The sequence below is a fragment of the Pseudophryne corroboree genome, chromosome 10 (genome assembly GCF_028390025.1).
Source record: "Pseudophryne corroboree isolate aPseCor3 chromosome 10, aPseCor3.hap2, whole genome shotgun sequence".
In the NCBI taxonomy this organism is placed as follows: Eukaryota; Metazoa; Chordata; class Amphibia; order Anura; family Myobatrachidae; genus Pseudophryne; species Pseudophryne corroboree.
Genome location: NC_086453.1, coordinates 192,881,316 through 192,898,959, shown reverse-complemented (window position 1 = coordinate 192,898,959; position 17,644 = coordinate 192,881,316).

Sequence of the window (17,644 nt, the reverse complement as noted above, 5' to 3'; positions counted from 1 at the left end):
AGAATTTTTTAAAAAACGACAGGGGCGTGCAAGAGATGCTGTCGGTGGCCAGAAGAATTGCGGGACACTTTCGGCGTACAGGCACCACGTACAGAAGACTGGAGCACCACCAAAAACTACTGAACCTGCCCTGCCATCATCTGAAGCAAGAAGTGGTAACGAGGTGGAATTCAACCCTCTATATGCTTCAGAGGTTGGAGGAGCAGCAAAAGGCCATTCAAGCCTATACAATTGAGCACGATATAGTAGGTGGAATGCACCTGTCTCAAGCGCAGTGGAGAATGATTTCAACGTTGTGCAAGGTTCTGATGCCCTTTGAACTTGCCACACGTGAAGTCAGTTCAGACACTGCCAGCCTGAGTCAGGTCATTCCCCTCATCAGGCTTTTGCAGAAGAAGCTGGAGACATTGAAGGAGGAGCTAACACGGAGCGATTCCGCTAGGCATGTGGGACTTGTGGATGGAGCCCTTAATTCGCTTAACAAGGATTCACGGGTGGTCAATCTGTTGAAATCAGAGCACTACATTTTGGCCACCGTGCTCGATCCTAGATTTAAAGCCTACCTTGGATCTCTCTTTCCGGCAGACACAAGTCTGCTGGGGTTGAAAGACCTGCTGGTGACAAAATTGTCAAGTCAAGCGGAACGCGACCTGTCAACATCTCCTCCTTCACATTCTCCGCAACTGGGGGTGCGAGGAAAAGGCTCAGAATTCCGAGCCCACCCGCTGGCGGTGATGCAGGGCAGTCTGGAGCGACTGCTGATGCTGACATCTGGTCCGGACTGAAGGACCTGACAACGATTACGGACATGTCGTCTACTGTCACTGCATATGATTCTCTCAACATTGATAGAATGGTGGAGGATTATATGAGTGACCGCATCCAAGTAGGCACGTCACACAGTCCGTACTTATACTGGCAGGAAAAAGAGGCAATTTGGAGGCCCTTGCACAAACTGGCTTTATTCTACCTAAGTTGCCCTCCCACAAGTGTGTACTCCGAAAGAGTGTTTAGTGCCGCCGCTCACCTTGTCAGCAATCGGCGTACGAGGTTACATCCAGAAAATGTGGAGAAGATGATGTTCATTAAAATGAATTATAATCAATTCCTCCGCAGAGACATTGACCAGCAGCAATTGCCTCCACAAAGTACACAGGGAGCTGAGATGGTGGATTCCAGTGGGGACGAATTGATAATCTGTGAGGAGGGGGATGTACACGGTGATATATCGGAGGGTGATGATGAGGTGGACATCTTGCCTCTGTAGAGCCAGTTTGTGCAAGGAGAGATTAATTGCTTCTTTTTTGGGGGGGGTCCAAACCAACCCGTCATATCAGTCACAGTCGTGTGGCAGACCCTGTCACTGAAATGATGGGTTGGTTAAAGTGTGCATGTCCTGTTTTGTTTATACAACATAAGGGTGGGTGGGAGGGCCCAAGGACAATTCCATCTTGCACCTCTTTTTTCTTTTCTTTTTCTTTGCATCATGTGCTGATTGGGGAGGGTTTTTTGGAAGGGACATCCTGCGTGACACTGCAGTGCCACTCCTAAATGGGCCCGGTGTTTGTGTCGGCCACTAGGGTCGCTAATCTTACTCACACAGTCAGCTACCTCATTGCGCCTCTTTTTTCTTTGCGTCATGTGCTGTTTGGGGAGGGTTTTTTGGAAGGGACATCCTGCGTGACACTGCAGTGCCACTCCTAGATGGGCCCGGTGTTTGTGTCGGCCACTAGGGTCGCTAATCTTACTCACACAGCTACCTCATTGCGCCTCTTTTTTTCTTTGCGTCATGTGCTGTTTGGGGAGGGTTTTTTGGAAGGGACATCCTGCGTGACACTGCAGTGCCACTCCTAGATGGGCCCGGTGTTTGTGTCGGCCACTAGGGTAGCTAATCTTACTCACACAGCTACCTCATTGCGCCTCTTTTTTTCTTTGCGTCATGTGCTGTTTGGGGAGGGTTTTTTGGAAGGGACATCCTGCGTGACACTGCAGTGCCACTCCTAGATGGGCCCGGTGTTTGTGTCGGCCACTAGGGTCGCTAATCTTACTCACACAGCTACCTCATTGCGCCTCTTTTTTTCTTTGCGTCATGTGCTGTTTGGGGAGGGTTTTTTGGAAGGGCCATCCTGCGTGACACTGCAGTGCCACTCCTAGATGGGCCCGGTGTTTGTGTCGGCCACTAGGGTCGCTAATCTTACTCACACAGCTACCTCATTGCGCCTCTTTTTTTCTTTGCGTCATGTGCTGTTTGGGGAGGGTTTTTTGGAAGGGACATCCTGCGTGACACTGCAGTGCCACTCCTAGATGGGCCCGGTGTTTGTGTCGGCCACTAGGGTCGCTTATCTTACTCACACAGCGACCTCGGTGCAAATTTTAGGACTAAAAATAATATTGTGAGGTGTGAGGTATTCAGAATAGACTGAAAATGAGTGTAAATTATGGTTTTTGAGGTTAATAATACTTTGGGATCAAAATGACCCCCAAATTCTATGATTTAAGCTGTTTTTTAGTGTTTTTTGAAAAAAACACCCGAATCCAAAACACACCCGAATCCGACAAAAAAAATTCGGTGAGGTTTTGCCAAAACGCGTTCGAACCCAAAACACGGCCGCAGAACCGAACCCAAAACCAAAACACAAAACCCGAAAAATTTCAGGCGCTCATCTCTAATATAGAGATCAAAGGAAGACGATATTGGAGAACCTATTTAAAGATGAGGGGGAACACATCGAATTACTTGATGTTAGTTTAGAAAATATTATGAAGAAACTAGAAAACACCCTATTAAAAGAAAACAGGATATGGTGGGAAATGGTTACTTTAGAAAAGTATACCACACATGAAATTATCCCACGGGGTCTTAAAATTAATAAAAAACCCTCCTTTGACTCAGCATTAGACTCCTTTAAGGACGAATGGGATAGAATCATTAATAAATGTTCTTTTTCACTGATGAATCTTGTGAATGAAAGAAGAAGGGAACTTGCACATTTAGACGATGAGATAAAAAAGTGTAAAGATCTGATTGTCCCATTCGCAGATTTACCTGACTATAAAATATTAGAAGAAAAAATTGAGATGAACATTAAGAGAAATGAAAAGATATTGGTTGAAAGAAAAATGAGAACGTTTATAAGAGATAAAAAAGAGTCAGAGGAAACTAGTGAGGAATCAAGAGAGACCCCCAAGAGAGAGATTAATGATACAGAAACACATGTGGATAAATTTAGGTTGAGAGATAAAAAACAGACATGGAGGCTAAAGAGTACATATGAACCCAGGAGACCCAATGAATATAGCAGTGAATATGATAGAAGTAGAATATCCCCTTATAAAAGGACATTTCAGTACAGTCAGAATCAACATAGATTAAATAGGTATAGAGAACAAAACTACTATTATCCTAAGGGTGATAGACAATGGGGTAGGAGGAATGATGACAATCAGGAGACTAGAAATCACAGGGACAATAGAAGAGAGAGAGGCGGTAATGATTGGGATTGGCACCAAACACGCAACAATAGAGACCAAACTCCTATAAGAACCAACAATAGATTTGAAGTTCTTAATGATAGAGAGGGAATGACACGTTTTTTAGGGAGGGGGAGACAAGATCTGAGGGGAAGATAAAACACAAAACCAGGAGGGGCAAGAGAGGGGGATTGTTTAAGAAACATCCGAGGAGGAAAAAGAGGGGGGGGGGGGGGGGGAAGCAAGAATAAAAAGAAGATAATGCCAGCTATTGAAAATGTGAACCAGATGGAAAAGGGAGTTAAGATTTTCAATTTAAGTTCTCATGTTTTAACTAAAGATGAGAGGGGTGTTTTGGAAAAGGGATTAAAATATGCCCCTGCTACCGTTATCAATAAATTTGAGACGTTCATAGATATTTCAAAGTTTGAACGCAAGCTCTGCATCAAAAAATTCTTTTTGAGTAAAGATGAAGGATCTATCGATGAAAATTTAGTTCCCAACAAAACTCCATTTAAACCAAAATCCATCTTTTTCCCTGCCCATGTAAAGGGCAGTTTCATAGACACCTTCTGTGAAATAATTAAGGAAGATTTAAATGTAATTAAGCCCTCGGGAATTAATTTCAACGTAACATTTAAAGAGCGAGTGGCCTTAAAAAATTTGAAGCTCAATTCAGAACTTATCATTAAACCCGCCGATAAGGGTGGGGGGGTTGTAGTGATGGACAAAAGTTGGTACATCAAAGAGATAGAGGAACATGTTAACGATAAAAATACATACTTTAGACTTAAATCAGATCCAACAGAGAGAATTGTTGCAGAGCTACAATCATTAATCAAAAAGTACGAGGATTTAGGAGTTTTAGAGGAGAGGGAGGCTAAATTCTTGTTTACTGCCAAACCTGTCACGCCAGCACTTTACTTACTCCCAAAGGTTCACAAAAATGCCACACATCCCCCAGGGAGACCTATCGTGTCGGGGATAGACTCTGTCACTGCAAATTTGTCGGAGTACATCGATTTTTTTCTGCAACCATTAGTTTTACAGAATGCCTCCCACCTAAAAGACACTAAAGACTTTTTAAATTTCCTCACTACAGTCCAGTGGGAGGAGAATATGTTTTTGGTTACAGCTGATGTTAAATCTCTATATTCTATTATCAACCATGAGGCTGGACTACAGGCAGTTTCCGCACATTTAAGGAATAGCACTTTGGAGGAGCAAGTTCAGGATTTTATTAAGGATGGTATCTTATTCATTTTATCCAATAATTATTTTATCTGTAATGGAAATTTTTACCTACAAAAGGTTGGCACTGCCATGGGCACCAGGTTCGCTCCGAGTAATGCCAATATTTTTATGGGCCAATGGTAGGAGGCTGGGATTTGGCATAACAACCCATTCGGAGCGAACCTGGTGTCCTGGAAACGTTACATTGATGATGTCTTTTTTATATGGAGGGGGAGTCGTGAGAACCTTGACAACTTCTGCCTTTATCTTAATACAAACAGCCTAAATATTGAATTTACATTCAATATCGATGTACAAAAGATTGATTTTTTAGATATAACAGTATTTGTGGACAACAACCAGATCCAAACTAAGACGTTCACAAAACAAACAGACTCAAGAGCTTACATAGAGTATAGCAGCTGCCATCATTCAAATTGGCTCAATTCCATCCCGTTAGGTCAACTTAAACGTACCAAAAGGAATTGTACGGAGGATAGTACTTTCAAACAACAAGCCTGTGAACTTCAAAAAAGATTCGAAATGTGTGGATATAGAAAGGATATTGTTGAATTGGCTGTACAAAAGACCAATGAAACAAATAGAAGTGATCTTTTAGTTACTAAACCTTCCGAACATACTAAGAAGGAAAGGTTTGAATGGGCATTTATTACTAGTTTTAATTCTCAACATAAAATTTTAGAAAAATCCATTAAGAGAAATTGGAATATTTTAAAAAAAGATCCGATATTAGGGAATAAGATCCCAGACTGCCCGACTTTTATTTATCGAAAATCTCCAAATCTTAGGAACGCCTTGGTAAACAGTTACTTTCCACCTATAAAAAGAGAACCAAGAATTATTACCAAGGGGTTCCATCGTTGTGGCATGTGGATTGGTTGCCGTGAGATAAAAAGTGACGGCACCAAAAAGCTGGATAAAATTCAAATTAATGAAAAAAGTGTGTACGTTAGGGACTTTATCACATGCAATACAAGTAATATTATTTACTGTATTGAATGCACATGCCACTTGTTTTATATAGGACGCACCTCTCGAGCACTCAAAGTCAGGATTGGGGAACACTGTCGTAATATCAAAAGGGGTTTAGAAACACATGCTTTATCATCCCATTTTAAGAAGGTACACTATTGTTCCCCAAAACATATCATCCGATTTGCAGGTATCAAACTTCTAAAATGCAATCTTCGCCAACGGGATATTGCATCCCGTTTGGCAAAGAGTGAGATGCAACTGATTTATGAATGTAACACGCTACAACCGTATGGCTTAAACATTGACTTTGAATTGAAGTGGTTTTTATAAATAGGCGTTTAAGTATATTATTATGTGTCCACCTGATGCTGCTATCTCTATATCAACTGTTTTTAAAAATGAGATTTTATTCAATATATATTGTTTATTTTATGTCGCTATTTCTGTAATGATGCCTCGTTTTGATGCCTCTTTTTATCTTTCTGTTTACTCTATGCTGCTATTCCCGTATTGATGCCCCGTTTTATTATATACTTTTTCACATTAAGGTTATATCAAAGGACTAAATGTGGACTTGAATGAGCAAAGGGTTATGTTTACATTTGCTGCCCACTTCCGCCAGGCTTTTTACATGAACTGTGGGATACTTCCGTCAGGACGTATTATAGAACGGAAGCACGCGGCGCCGGGTCACTTTCCGGTTATGATGAGTGGACACTACCGATGACGTATTTCCGATTAGGACCAGCAAGCACCATGGATGACGCGCTTCCGGTAGGAGGCATATTGAGGATGGACCTCTGGATACCGTTATCTAAGGGGAACTAGAGAGACTTCCAACCAATGAGTGGAGATAAGAAAAAAGGCGGGAAATTCACGTCATTGAAGGGAGATGGTGATTGGACAAACCCCATTTATAAGGACTGTAAGGATCACACTCTGACACACTGCCTTGAAAAAGACCCAAATTTAAAAGGGTTGAAACGCGTCGGTCTATTGTGTCAGAGGATTCAGATTTCCGGAGCTGTCCCTGAGGTGCTGAGCGGAGGCCAGATCGATTCCCTTTTCTCCGGAGTTTTGCCTACCCGGGTGGACTTTCTTCGGATTAAATTTAAGAGCTGTATTTGAGAACTGTTAACTACCAGTTCTCCATCGTTTCTGGTAATTGTTCAGTCCCCTAGGGACATCACCGGGGAAAACATCAGATTTCATGTTTTTTTTCATTTGTGTGAATTTTTATTAAATTTTACTGTGCTACACATGAAAGTTTATGTTTTTTCCCACATGTGGAGTGGATAAACCGCAATAACTCGGTGTGGATGAAAATATTTATGGAACAACTCTAATGAATGTATATATTTTTATTCATTTCTCTTGTGTGATGGTAGCACTATTATAGGGGGCGCCCATTTGAGCATGATCAGTCTTTTCACGCCTTTCTATATCTTTTGAAGTGTTTGAAGAGTCACTTTCTTCTGATTTTTGCTCTATCAGGCTGCCTGTACCTGCTTGTGCAGGGATTTATTGCCTAAATACTTCTTCCTTTGCATATTGGCTTACTTTCTCTTCTTTTTTGGGTGATTTATCTGTTGCTGCATTCAAGTATGTTCAAATATAGAGATCAAAGGAAGACGATATTGGAGAACCTATTTAAAGATGAGGGGGAACACATCGAATTACTTGATGTTAGTTTAGAAAATATTATGAAGAAACTAGAAAACACCCTATTAAAAGAAAACAGGATATGGTGGGAAATGGTTACTTTAGAAAAGTATACCACACATGAAATTATCCCACGGGGTCTTAAAATTAATAAAAAACCCTCCTTTGACTCAGCATTAGACTCCTTTAAGGACGAATGGGATAGAATCATTAATAAATGTTCTTTTTCACTGATGAATCTTGTGAATGAAAGAAGAAGGGAACTTGCACATTTAGACGATGAGATAAAAAAGTGTAAAGATCTGATTGTCCCATTCGCAGATTTACCTGACTATAAAATATTAGAAGAAAAAATTGAGATGAACATTAAGAGAAATGAAAAGATATTGGTTGAAAGAAAAATGAGAACGTTTATAAGAGATAAAAAAGAGTCAGAGGAAACTAGTGAGGAATCAAGAGAGACCCCCAAGAGAGAGATTAATGATACAGAAACACGTGGATAAATTTAGGTTGAGAGATAAAAAACAGACATGGAGGCTAAAGAGTACATATGAACCCAGGAGACCCAATGAATATAGCAGTGAATATGATAGAAGTAGAATATCCCCTTATAAAAGGACATTTCAGTACAGTCAGAATCAACATAGATTAAATAGGTATAGAGAACAAAACTACTATTATCCTAAGGGTGATAGACAATGGGGTAGGAGGAATGATGACAATCAGGAGACTAGAAATCACAGGGACAATAGAAGAGAGAGAGGCGGTAATGATTGGGATTGGCACCAAACACGCAACAATAGAGACCAAACTCCTATAAGAACCAACAATAGATTTGAAGTTCTTAATGATAGAGAGGGAATGACACGTTTTTTAGGGAGGGGGAGACAAGATCTGAGGGGAAGATAAAACACAAAACCAGGAGGGGCAAGAGAGGGGGATTGTTTAAGAAACATCCGAGGAGGAAAAAGAGGGGGGGGGGGGGGAAGCAAGAATAAAAAGAAGATAATGCCAGCTATTGAAAATGTGAACCAGATGGAAAAGGGAGTTAAGATTTTCAATTTAAGTTCTCATGTTTTAACTAAAGATGAGAGGGGTGTTTTGGAAAAGGGATTAAAATATGCCCCTGCTACCGTTATCAATAAATTTGAGACGTTCATAGATATTTCAAAGTTTGAACGCAAGCTCTGCATCAAAAAATTCTTTTTGAGTAAAGATGAAGGATCTATCGATGAAAATTTAGTTCCCAACAAAACTCCATTTAAACCAAAATCCATCTTTTTCCCTGCCCATGTAAAGGGCAGTTTCATAGACACCTTCTGTGAAATAATTAAGGAAGATTTAAATGTAATTAAGCCCTCGGGAATTAATTTCAACGTAACATTTAAAGAGCGAGTGGCCTTAAAAAATTTGAAGCTCAATTCAGAACTTATCATTAAACCCGCTGATAAGGGTGGGGGGGTTGTAGTGATGGACAAAAGTTGGTACATCAAAGAGATAGAGGAACATGTTAACGATAAAAATACATACTTTAGACTTAAATCAGATCCAACAGAGAGAATTGTTGCAGAGCTACAATCATTAATCAAAAAGTACGAGGATTTAGGAGTTTTAGAGGAGAGGGAGGCTAAATTCTTGTTTACTGCCAAACCTGTCACGCCAGCACTTTACTTACTCCCAAAGGTTCACAAAAATGCCACACATCCCCCAGGGAGACCTATCGTGTCGGGGATAGACTCTGTCACTGCAAATTTGTCGGAGTACATCGATTTTTTTCTGCAACCATTAGTTTTACAGAATGCCTCCCACCTAAAAGACACTAAAGACTTTTTAAATTTTCTCACTACAATCCAGTGGGAGGAGAATATGTTTTTGGTTACAGCTGATGTTAAATCTCTATATTCTATTATCAACCATGAGGCTGGACTACAGGCAGTTTCCGCACATTTAAGGAATAGCACTTTGGAGGAGCAAGTTCAGGATTTTATTAAGGATGGTATCTTATTCATTTTATCCAATAATTATTTTATCTGTAATGGAAATTTTTACCTACAAAAGGTTGGCACTGCCATGGGCACCAGGTTCGCTCCGAGTAATGCCAATATTTTTATGGGCCAATGGGAGGAGGCTGGGATTTGGCATAACAACCCATTCGGAGCGAACCTGGTGTCCTGGAAACGTTACATTGATGATGTCTTTTTTATATGGAGGGGGAGTCGTGAGAACCTTGACAACTTCTGCCTTTATCTTAATACAAACAGCCTAAATATTGAATTTACATTCAATATCGATGTACAAAAGATTGATTTTTTAGATATAACAGTATTTGTGGACAACAACCAGATCCAAACTAAGACGTTCACAAAACAAACAGACTCAAGAGCTTACATAGAGTATAGCAGCTGCCATCATTCAAATTGGCTCAATTCCATCCCGTTAGGTCAACTTAAACGTACCAAAAGGAATTGTACGGAGGATAGTACTTTCAAACAACAAGCCTGTGAACTTCAAAAAAGATTCGAAATGTGTGGATATAGAAAGTATATTGTTGAATTGGCTGTACAAAAGACCAATGAAACAAATAGAAGTGATCTTTTAGTTACTAAACCTTCCGAACATACTAAGAAGGAAAGGTTTGAATGGGCATTTATTACTAGTTTTAATTCTCAACATAAAATTTTAGAAAAATCCATTAAGAGAAATTGGAATATTTTAAAAAAAGATCCGATATTAGGGAATAAGATCCCAGACTGCCCGACTTTTATTTATCGAAAATCTCCAAATCTTAGGAACGCCTTGGTAAACAGTTACTTTCCACCTATAAAAAGAGAACCAAGAATTATTACCAAGGGGTTCCATCGTTGTGGCATGTGGATTGGTTGCCGTGAGATAAAAAGTGACGGCACCAAAAAGCTGGATAAAATTCAAATTAATGAAAAAAGTGTGTACGTTAGGGACTTTATCACATGCAATACAAGTAATATTATTTACTGTATTGAATGCACATGCCACTTGTTTTATATAGGACGCACCTCTCGAGCACTCAAAGTCAGGATTGGGGAACACTGTCGTAATATCAAAAGGGGTTTAGAAACACATGCTTTATCATCCCATTTTAAGAAGGTACACTATTGTTCCCCAAAACATATCATCCGATTTGCAGGTATCAAACTTCTAAAATGCAATCTTCGCCAACGGGATATTGCATCCCGTTTGGCAAAGAGTGAGATGCAACTGATTTATGAATGTAACACGCTACAACCGTATGGCTTAAACATTGACTTTGAATTGAAGTGGTTTTTATAAATAGGCGTTTAAGTATATTATTATGTGTCCACCTGATGCTCCTATCTCTATATCAACTGTTTTTAAAAATGAGATTTTATTCAATATATATTGTTTATTTTATGTCGCTATTTCTGTAATGATGCCTCGTTTTGATGCCTCTTTTTATCTTTCTGTTTACTCTATGCTGCTATTCCCGTATTGATGCCCCGTTTTATTATATACTTTTTCACATTAAGGTTATATCAAAGGACTAAATGTGGACTTGAATGAGCAAAGGGTTATGTTTACATTTGCTGCCCACTTCCGCCAGGCTTTTTACATGAACTGTGGGATACTTCCGTCAGGACGTATTATAGAACGGAAGCACGCGGCGCCGGGTCACTTACCGGTTATGATGAGTGGACACTACCGATGACGTATTTCCGATTAGGACCAGCAAGCACCATGGATGACGCGCTTCCGGTAGGAGGCATATTGAGGATGGACCTCTGGATACCGTTATCTAAGGGGAACTAGAGAGACTTCCTGCCAATGAGTGGAGATAGGAAAAAAGGCGGGAAATTCACGTCATTGAAGGGAGATGGTGATTGGACAAACCCCATTTATAAGGACTGTAAGGATCACACTCTGACACACTGCCTTGAAAAAGACCCAAATTTAAAAGGGTTGAAACGCGTCGGTCTATTGTGTCAGAGGATTCAGATTTCCGGAGCTGTCCCTGAGGTGCTGAGCGGAGGCCAGATCGATTCCCTTTTCTCCGGAGTTTTGCCTACCCGGGTGGACTTTCTTCGGATTAAATTTAAGAGCTGTATTTGAGAACTGTTAACTACCAGTTCTCCATCGTTTCTGGTAATTGTTCAGTCCCCTAGGGACATCACCGGGGAAAACATCAGATTTCATGTTGTTTTCATTTGTGTGAATTTTTATTAAATTTTACTGTGCTACACATGAAAGTTTATGTTTTTTCCCACATGTGGAGTGGATAAACCGCAATAACTCGGTGTGGATGAAAATATTTATGGAACAACTCTAATGAATGTATATATTTTTATTCATTTCTCTTGTGTGATGGTAGCACTATTATAGGGGGCGCCCATTTGAGCATGATCAGTCTTTTCACGCCTTTCTATATCTTTTGAAGTGTTTGAAGAGTCACTTTCTTCTGATTTTTGCTCTATCAGGCTGCCTGTACCTGCTTGCGCAGGGATTTATTGCCTAAATACTTCTTCCTTTGCATATTGGCTTACTTTCTCTTCTTTTTTGGGTGATTTATCTGTTGCTGCATTCAAGTATGTTCAAATATAGAGATCAAAGGAAGACGATATTGGAGAACCTATTTAAAGATGAGGGGGAACACATCGAATTACTTGATGTTAGTTTAGAAAATATTATGAAGAAACTAGAAAACACCCTATTAAAAGAAAACAGGATATGGTGGGAAATGGTTACTTTAGAAAAGTATACCACACATGAAATTATCCCACGGGGTCTTAAAATTAATAAAAAACCCTCCTTTGACTCAGCATTAGACTCCTTTAAGGACGAATGGGATAGAATCATTAATAAATGTTCTTTTTCACTGATGAATCTTGTGAATGAAAGAAGAAGGGAACTTGCACATTTAGACGATGAGATAAAAAAGTGTAAAGATCTGATTGTCCCATTCGCAGATTTACCTGACTATAAAATATTAGAAGAAAAAATTGAGATGAACATTAAGAGAAATGAAAAGATATTGGTTGAAAGAAAAATGAGAACGTTTATAAGAGATAAAAAAGAGTCAGAGGAAACTAGTGAGGAATCAAGAGAGACCCCCAAGAGAGAGATTAATGATACAGAAACACATGTGGATAAATTTAGGTTGAGAGATAAAAAAACAGACATGGAGGCTAAAGAGTACATATGAACCCAGGAGACCCAATGAATATAGCAGTGAATATGATAGAAGTAGAATATCCCCTTATAAAAGGACATTTCAGTACAGTCAGAATCAACATAGATTAAATAGGTATAGAGAACAAAACTACTATTATCCTAAGGGTGATAGACAATGGGGTAGGAGGAATGATGACAATCAGGAGACTAGAAATCACAGGGACAATAGAAGAGAGAGAGGCGGTAATGATTGGGATTGGCACCAAACACGCAACAATAGAGACCAAACTCCTATAAGAACCAACAATAGATTTGAAGTTCTTAATGATAGAGAGGGAATGACACGTTTTTTAGGGAGGGGGAGACAAGATCTGAGGGGAAGATAAAACACAAAACCAGGAGGGGCAAGAGAGGGGGATTGTTTAAGAAACATCCGAGGAGGAAAAAGAGGGGGGGGGGGGGGAAGCAAGAATAAAAAGAAGATAATGCCAGCTATTGAAAATGTGAACCAGATGGAAAAGGGAGTTAAGATTTTCAATTTAAGTTCTCATGTTTTAACTAAAGATGAGAGGGGTGTTTTGGAAAAGGGATTAAAATATGCCCCTGCTACCGTTATCAATAAATTTGAGACGTTCATAGATATTTCAAAGTTTGAACGCAAGCTCTGCATCAAAAAATTCTTTTTGAGTAAAGATGAAGGATCTATCGATGAAAATTTAGTTCCCAACAAAACTCCATTTAAACCAAAATCCATCTTTTTCCCTGCCCATGTAAAGGGCAGTTTCATAGACACCTTCTGTGAAATAATTAAGGAAGATTTAAATGTAATTAAGCCCTCGGGAATTAATTTCAACGTAACATTTAAAGAGCGAGTGGCCTTAAAAAATTTGAAGCTCAATTCAGAACTTATCATTAAACCCGCTGATAAGGGTGGGGGGGTTGTAGTGATGGACAAAAGTTGGTACATCAAAGAGATAGAGGAACATGTTAACGATAAAAATACATACTTTAGACTTAAATCAGATCTTACAGAGAGAATTGTTGCAGAGCTACAATCATTAATCAAAAAGTACGAGGATTTAGGAGTTTTAGAGGAGAGGGAGGCTAAATTCTTGTTTACTGCCAAACCTGTCACACCAGCACTTTACTTACTCCCAAAGGTTCACAAAAATGCCACACATCCCCCAGGGAGACCTATCGTGTCGGGGATAGACTCTGTCACTGCAAATTTGTCGGAGTACATCGATTTTTTTCTGCAACCATTAGTTTTACAGAATGCCTCCCTCCTAAAAGACACTAAAGACTTTTTAAATTTTCTCACTACAGTCCAGTGGGAGAAGAATATGTTTTTGGTTACAGCTGATGTTAAATCTCTATATTCTATTATCAATCATGAGGCTGGACTACAGGCAGTTTCCGCACATTTAAGGAATAGCACTTTGGAGGAGCAAGTTCAGGATTTTATTAAGGATGGTATCTTATTCATTTTATCCAATAATTATTTTATCTGTAATGGAAATTTTTACCTACAAAAGGTTGGCACTGCCATGGGCACCAGGTTCGCTCCGAGTAATGCCAATATTTTTATGGGCCAATGGGAGGAGGCTGGGATTTGGCATAACAACCCATTCGGAGCGAACCTGGTGTCCTGGAAACGTTACATTGATGATGTCTTTTTTATATGGAGGGGGAGTCGTGAGAACCTTGACAACTTCTGCCTTTATCTTAATACAAACAGCCTAAATATTGAATTTACATTCAATATCGATGTACAAAAGATTGATTTTTTAGATATAACAGTATTTGTGGACAACAACCAGATCCAAACTAAGACGTTCACAAAACAAACAGACTCAAGAGCTTACATAGAGTATAGCAGCTGCCATCATTCAAATTGGCTCAATTCCATCCCGTTAGGTCAACTTAAACGTACCAAAAGGAATTGTAAGGAGGATAGTACTTTCAAACAACAAGCCTGTGATCTTCAAAAAAGATTCGAAATGTGTGGATACAGAAAGGATATTGTTGAATTGGCAGTACAAAAGACCAATGAAACAAATAGAAGTGATCTTTTAGTTACTAAACCTTCCGAACATACTAAGAAGGAAAGGTTTGAATGGGCATTTATTACTAGTTTTAATTCTCAACATAAAATTTTAGAAAAATCCATTAATAGAAATTGGAATATTTTAAAAAAAGATCCGATAGTAGGGAATAAGATCCCAGACTGCCCGACTTTTATTTATCGAAAAGCTCCAAATCTTAGGAATGCCTTGGTAAACAGTTACCTTCCACCTATAAAAAGAGAACCAAGAATTATTACCAAGGGGTTCCATCGTTGTGGCATGTGTATTGGTTGCCGTGAGATAAAAAGTGATGGCACCAAAAAGCTGGATAAAATTCAAATTAATGAAAAAAGTGTGTACGTTAGGGACTTTATCACATGCAATACAAGTAATATTATTTACTGTATTGAATGCACATGCCACTTGTTTTATATAGGACGCACCTCTCGAGCACTCAAAGTCAGGATTGGGGAACATTGTCGTAATATCAAAAGGGGTTTAGAAACACATGCTCTATCATCCCATTTTAAGAAGGTACACAATTGTTCCCCAAAACATATCATCCGATTTGCAGGTATCAAACTTCTAAAATGCAATCTTCGCCAACGGGATATTGCATCCCGTTTGGCAAAGAGTGAGATGCAACTGATTTATGAATGTAACACGCTACAACCGTATGGCTTAAACATTGACTTTGAATTGAAGTGGTTTTTATAAATAGGCGTTTAAGTATATTATTATGTGTCCACCTGATGCTGCTATCTCTATATCAACTGTTTTTAAAAATGAGATTTTATTCAATATGTATTGTTTATTTTATGTCGCTATTTCTGTATTGATGCCTCATTTTGATGCCTCTTTTAATCTTTCTGTTTACTCTATGCTGCCATTCCCGTATTGATGCCCCGTTTTATTATATACTTTTTCACATTAAGGTTATATCAAAGGACTAAATGTGGACTTGAATGAGCAAAGGGTTATGTTTACATTTGCTGCCCACTTCCGCCAGGCTGTTTACATGAACTGTGGGATACTTCCGTCAGGACGTATTATAGAACGGAAGCACGTGGCGCCGGGTCACTTCCGGTTATGACGAGCGGACACTACCGATGACATATTTCCGATTAGGACCAGCAAGCACCATGGATGACGCGCTTCCGGTAGGAGGCATATTGAGGATGGACCTCTGGATACCGTTATCTAAGGGGAACTAGATAAACTTCCTGCCAATGAGTGGAGATAGGAAAAAAGGCGGGAAATTCACGTCATTGAAGGGAGATGGTGATTGGACAAACCCCATTTATAAGGACTGTAAGGATCACACTCTGACACACTGCCTTGAAAAAGACCCAAATTTAAAAGGGTTGAAACGCGTCGGTCTATTGTGTCAGAGGATTCAGATTTCCGGAGCTGTCCCTGAGGTGCTGAGCGGAGGCTAGATCGATTCCCTTTTCTCCGGAGTTTTGCCTACCCGGGTGGACTTTCTTCGGATTAAATTTAAGAGCTGTATTTGAGAACTGTTAACTACCAGTTCTCCATCGTTTCTGGTAATTGTTCAGTCCCCTAGGGACATCCTTGGGGAACATCAGATTTCATGTTGTTTTCATTTGTGTGAATTGTTATAAAATTTTACTGTGCTACACATGAAAGTTTATGTTTTTTCCCACATGTGGAGTGGATAAACCGCAATAACTCGGTGTGGATGAAAATATTTATGGAACAACTCTAATGAATGTATATATTTTTATTCATTTCTCTTGTGTGATGGTAGCACTATAATAGGGGGCGCCCATTTGAGCATGATCAGTCTTTTCACGCCTTTCTAGTTACACAGGTTAATTTGCATTTCAATGGCTATCTTATAGCAAGCAGATTCTTACTGAATCCTAGAGGTAAAAAAAAACAACCTTTGTTTATATCTGTGTGTAATTCTTACATCAAGTATTCATCTTACTATTAACTTTCACTAGGCCCAGCTGAAACTATTTGTAATTGACTATAGCATGGGTTAAATAAATGCATTGGTAACTCATAAATGGTGATTGATGTGACCAAGGAGAGCTGATTATTCTGGGCAGTGAAAATCAGCCATTTAGAAAAATTTCCTTCCCAAAATGGCCACTGCTCCTCCCCCTTCCACATCCATGAGGGTTACACAAAATGGTGGACAGGCCATGTGGTTAGTCCAAAATGGAGGACAGACCTTGCGGCTTCCTTTGTCACAAAGAAATCACACATCATACAAGCCCCTGAAGTTATTTTAGGCCTGAGTTAAACATAAAAACTATATCAATGCTATGCAGAAACTTTTAAATGTACTTTTAACCCTACTTAACAGATAAGCAATCCAGTCTGAATCAAACACAATATGACTTATTTGAACTTTGTTTTGCAACAATGTGAGAGAGTATGCAAAGTATGGGTGCCGTGTATGCTTTTTGGCGCCAAAAAAAATTCACAGATTTTAAATAGCTTTTTTCCTGTGTACCTTACGAGTTCTACCAGCATATCTACAAACCATACAGAGCAGATGCCATCTAATCAGCAATTAAGTAGGGTTTTCAGAGCATCCATCGACCAAGAAAAGGATACGTAGGATAACTTCCCACCCTTTGCTGATAGATTACGTCTGCTGTGACCTGTTAGGTAGTAAGTATGTGGAAAACCGGAGAGCCCCCATTTGATAATGTCGATTTATATACAGGAATGAAAGCTATACCTTATACACACTTAGAATACACTTTACCATGGAGCCGCTGCGGCCGCTAAACCTAGTACACACGCTACGTACTTTATACACTGTTTGCGTACGGAGTCCCGTATCACTGTATGGACTTAGCATACAAACACCGCGCTGGGGTACAAAGTACACACAGCGCGCACACACCCAGAGATACACTTTAAACCTTTACAGTAATGCAATGCAATGCAATTACACTTTACACCTTATGCAGCAATGCAGTGTGATGCTATTACACTTTAAACCATATGCAGCAATGCAGTGTGATGCTATTACACTTTAAACCTTATGCAGCAATGCAGTGTGATGCTAT